Source organism: Octodon degus, unplaced genomic scaffold (genome assembly GCF_000260255.1).
Source record: "Octodon degus isolate 3935 unplaced genomic scaffold, OctDeg1.0 scaffold00007, whole genome shotgun sequence".
Classification (NCBI taxonomy): Eukaryota; Metazoa; Chordata; class Mammalia; order Rodentia; family Octodontidae; genus Octodon; species Octodon degus.
The window spans coordinates 5,812,036-5,817,505 of record NW_004524583.1 but is presented as its reverse complement, the minus strand read 5'-3'; the positions used below and the strand labels follow the sequence as shown (position 1 = coordinate 5,817,505).

Sequence of the window (5,470 nt, the reverse complement as noted above, 5' to 3'; positions counted from 1 at the left end):
ATACACTGTCATCAATCCTCCTCAAAATGTTCTCCCTTCCTTTGAATACACATGTACCACTGATCTTACCAGCATCTGATGCAATTCTGGAAGTCCTCTTCTCATGTGTTTAGGAGGTATGATTAAAAAAAAAAAAAAGTACAGTGAGTGTTGCTGCCCTTTGCCTCTAATGGAAAGGCAGGTTTGTAAAACTATTACAGTGAATCCTCACCTACCTTATGCACTGGATCAGGCACTGTATGACTTCTAGCTCTTCCTCAAAAGTAAAGGGGCCGGGGAGATGGCTCAGTGGAATAAGTGCTTCCCTGGCAAGTACAAGGGCCCGAATTTAATCCCCAGTTCTGCCAAAAAGAAAAACCAAAAAACAAAAAACAAAAAAAAAAAGCGAAATGACTGGCAAACTCAAGGGCCTGAGTTCAATTCCCAGTTCCATCAGAAAATAAAATAAAACAAAGAAAAGCAAAATGACCATGAAAGGTACATGTTTTGAACCAACTCAGATCATCAAATCAGCCACAACAGTGCAATTAAGTTGCACGTGAGAATTTCCAGAACTGTTTCTGAGAATGGCAAGGACACTGGGATAAGTCTCTTCAAACCAAAGAAGAATTTTTAAGAGGGCCTTTGATTATAGTAATACATTAAATTTAAGTACTCACCATATTATGTGATTATACCATAGTGTGTGTGTGTGTGTGTGTGTGTGTGTGTGTTTAAAATTTTTATGCATTTCGCACAGGGCCTCACTACACATCTCAGACTCATAGTAATCTTCCTGTGTCAGCCTCCCCAGCGCTGGATTACAAGTGTGCATCACCACTCCCCATTTCCATGGCTGGCTTTGGAGGGCCTGGGGCAGGGCTGTCAGGACACGCCATAACAGGGATTAAATCTCAGTCCTTCTACTTTCAAGGCAAGCACTCAGACCACCAAGCTATCTCCCCAGGCCCAACACTCCATGTAGTTTTGAAAGCTTTCAAAAGTCAGACTGTCATGAATATAAGAGTATAAATTTGACAGAACAGTTCTCACATAGTTGTTCCATGCGATGTATATAGATGGCCACAAAACTAACTGGTTGTCCTGAAGGCTATATTATTCTTTAATTACTCAGAATTCTAATGACACAACAGAAAGGTGGGATGCTAGGTGACAGATTAAGAAGTTATCAATTATATGGTAAAGGTATACATAAGAAAAAAATTGATCCCAGTTTTCTACTTGTGGTAAAGAAAAGTTGTACTGAACATAAAATTAGAATTAGCAAGCTGGGGAGACAGCTTGACAGTATAAGCTCCTGCCTGGCAAGCTCAAAGACCTGGGTTTGATCCCTAGTAGCACATGCCGTGCCAGTCACCAAAACCAGGCATGGTGTCACACGCTTGTAATCCCAGTGTTAGGGAGGCTGAGACAGGAGGGTCACTAAGATTCAGAGCTGTATGGTGAAACCCTGCTCTAAATAAATAAAATATGAAAAACCAAAAAAAGAATTAGCTGACTAAGGGTTTAAGGCTTGGTGTTCCTGTGAACTACTGAAGAAATTATAGGTGATTATATACTGAAACAATATGAAAGAAAATTTTAGAAATATCCTAGCTGGCGAAACCAAGGAGTTACACACTTTACAATCAATCACTCTTTCAAAATGTGCACATTTAGTTGTTTGTAGTCATTAAGATAGTCAAAAACTGGCTGAAATTTTTAGGAGTAATTTTCTAACATTATTAATAAAAAATCTTAATGTCTTTATAAATCTAAAGAATAGATTTCAACAAAGTCATGAACAATGGGTTGGTTCCAATCTGCAAGGCTTATTGAGGCCAACAGAGTACTGCTGGTTCAGTTCAATATGCTATGTGGTAATACAAAGTCAGGCTTGCATTTCTACAAGTTCTCTCCAATCTGTAACTCACTATTCAATTTTGTAGAGAGAATCTGCTCAGACATGCCTCCCAATCTCAGATGTTTCAACTGTAAAAAAGAGGATACATCATCTCACAAGGTTATTTTAACTAATTTATATAAAGGCCTGGACATCACCAAAGACCAACGGCCATCTTGAGGAACAGGAAAATTTTCAGTCAAAGATCTAGCATTGCTATATAAGAATATAGTTAAAAACAAAAACTCTTCAAATTGTGACATGGCTAAAATGACTTACAAATTTCTACAGTTCAAACTATCAGTAAGGAAAACAAAGGTAAGTCTATAACCTCTCATAATATGATGAACTTATATGGTATAGGAAGGAAAATGTATCAAAAATCTAAATACTATTTCACTCTGGAAAAATAAACAGAAGAACCATATTATTAACAAATGAACTACTTTCAAAAAATACAGTGAAGAATGCTACATTATAAAAAGGCATTATAAGAATCGTTTAATAGATGATTTACACTTATTTCTAATACTTTTCTATTTTCCTGGAGAGTAAAACCTAGTATTTACAAATCTCCACAGAATAAGATAGCAAACAGAAAATGTCATTCACTTGTATCCAAAAGTTTTAAAGTACATCAAGGTAACAGAAAGAAAAAAAAAAAAAAAAAACACTGCTGATGTGCCAAAAGGGGACAGAGGAAACAGATTCTACATAGAAAGAGAAGAGGAAAACAAGTATGGCTCCCGTAACAGTTTGAACCTTATATTTTTGAGCAGGAAAAAAACTACTCTGGGATTGGAAGCTGGGGAGTCAAAGAATCAAATCTGTGTTTTAATGAAGATTCATTAAGCAGAACTGATTAGAACGGCAGTCTTGCATGTGTGTTATACGTGTTTGGTTTCTCCAATAAAACACTGTCACTGGAAGGTTGATTATGGGTGTGTCGCAAGTAATTTATTATTAAAAATACAAAACCTAAGTTTGTGAATGATTTTCCTTTTCGCATTAATTTGAGCATAGAGGAGGCTACTCCTGTAAGGTGTCCGCATCCCTTACCAAATGGACTGTTAAACAGCAGAGAAAACAGATGAAGAAACAGGTAGACGAGCCAGGGAAAGGTGCAGCCTTGAAAATACCTCTGGAGTGGAGCTGGGAGTCATGTGCTTGGTCTCCTGCAGGCACGGGGTGAAGACTAGCTCAGCAGAAGGAAAGGACAGAGGTTTAGATGGTCTTGCCAATAAAACATTTCTACATTCCTTATAGAAATCAATTAACAAAGAGCTATATAACACATAGGTTGCACAATGGTTAGTGTCACACTGTTTGGTAGACAGGGTGCCCAGATATTTGGTTAAATATCATTCTGAATCAATCTGTAGGGATGTTTCTAGAGGAGATTAACACACGCATCAGCTGACTGAGCACAGCACAGTGCTCTCCTCAGTACTGCTGGGCCTCAGCCAATTCACTAAAGGTCCACATAGAACCAGAAAGCCTAAGGAAGGACAAACTGGCCGGTCTGCCTGCCTGTCTTGGAGCTAGGAGAGCTAGCTGCTCCTAAGACTGAGGTTCAGATTAACTTCTACCATAACCTGCTCTTGTTCTCTGGCTCTCAACTCAAACTGGAGCTATACTACCAATTCCCTTGGGTCTTTGGCTTACCAAATAAGTATCAATCTTACAGCTTTTCTGCATCCATAACTATGTGAGCTCACTCCCTAAAAAACACACTCACATCATTTTGGTTGTTTCTGGAGGACTAAGATTAGTACAGAAGGCTAACCAGACAGGGAAAGACAGGACATGTGGGAGAAGACAAGGAGAAGTTTCTGCCGAGACCAGCTGTAGTAGAGAAGCAAAAGGGAAAACGCAATCTTTCTTTCTTATCCTACATATACAGCTAGGTTTTAAATGCTCTCAGGAAAACTCAAGATAATACATTACGAAACCATTTTCTGAGCTTAAAATTAGGATTTCGTATCTGTAAGAAATATAAGCTTTATATATGATAGGAGACTATTCTCTATTTTTAAATTTTTCTACTTAAAACTTCATGATATGCAGTTTATTTTCAGCATACATATCTGATACCTAAATATGCTGGATCCCAACTTAGCTAACAATAAAGTATAAGTGAACTTCAAATGTTCAGAATTGGATCACTATTATGTTCCAAATCTGAAATGTCCCCCAAAAGTCTCATGCATTCAGAGGCAGAGCTTGGGAAGGTAAAGAGAGCACCACACCCCCTGTGGCTGCACATGCTGCCAGGAGCAGGACAGGTGGAGGGGTCCGGGCCCTGGCCTGGCAGCGGACGCAGTCTTATTTCCCCTGCTCCTCCCTTTGTCCCCTGCTCCCTGGCTGCCATGCAGTGAGGAACTCTCTTGTGCTATACTTTCCTACCATGTAGTTTCTTTGCTGAAGCCAAACAACCTGCACGTGAATCGACAGGAAACCATGAGCCAAAATAAACCTCTCTGCTTTAAATAATGCTCTCAACTTAGCAGATAAAATAATCTTTCATTATCTCTCTTCATGATCAAAATCACTTAACTGAGCAAGCTAGAGACAATGTAAAAATAAAACAGTAAGTAATTTTTTTCCAATTAACCAGAATCTTAAGGATGGGGAAAGATGACAAATAAAAGTGATTATATGATATATGTATACACCAATTTGGCAAGTTGAATGTAATTATCATGTATCCCAAAGATATACAAATAAAAACTATAGCATGATAAAACATAAAAATTAATCAGAAATAAATGAAGAAATTATGCTCAGAAACCATTCCCAAATTTCCTCAGAGAACTTCAACAACATGACAGTCCACTGTAGAATAGGAAGACAGTGCTTGGCCTTCTTGGGGCTAAACAATAACAGCTAACAGTTCCATAGAAGTCAGGATTGCATACTAGTCTTCAAAGAAGAAAAACTGACGTAATATGAGGAATAAGTAATTACAAAGAAGGAGCTAGTAATTACAAAGTAATTACAAAGTAGTAATTACATAGTAATTACAAAGTAATTACAAAGAAGGAGCTAGTAATTACAAAGAAGGAGCCTAGGCAAATCAATCAGTAACATAAGAACAAATCAATCAGTAACATATGAACAAATGAAAAATGATTATTTTTGCTGCACATGTTAGGAAAAATGCCTACAGTTCTCAAGCCTTCATTTTGTCTGCCCCACAAATTCTAAAAAACTATTCTCTTCTCATCCAAGAACTACTTATTTCAGAAGCAGCACACAAAATTCAGCTGAGCTTCTCAGAACATTGTAAACAGAAAAGGCAAAGGGAAAAGACATAAAGAGAAAAAAGATGAGATCAGGACTGATGAACTTCTGTACATAGAGTGCTATTTTTAAGAATCAATGCCTTGAGGCCTGGGGAAATAGTGCAGTAGAATAAGCGCTTGCGTGGCAAGCACAGGGTCCTGAGTTCAATTCCCAGTACCACAAAAAAAAAGAACCAAAAACAATCAATGCCTTGCACAGAAGAGTAATTATCATGTTCAAAGTCCTACAGAAAATTGGAAAAAATGGCCTCTACTTCAATCTGGTAAAAGTCATCTATGACAA

General features: G+C 37.8%; 1 protein-coding gene across 1 annotated transcript in view; it reads right to left on the bottom strand.

Annotated features, from left to right (window-relative positions):
* The window catches only part of Cep128 (centrosomal protein 128), a 253,260-nt gene that overhangs the window by 1,039 nt on the left and 246,751 nt on the right, over positions 1 to 5,470 (bottom strand). The window lies entirely within an intron of this gene.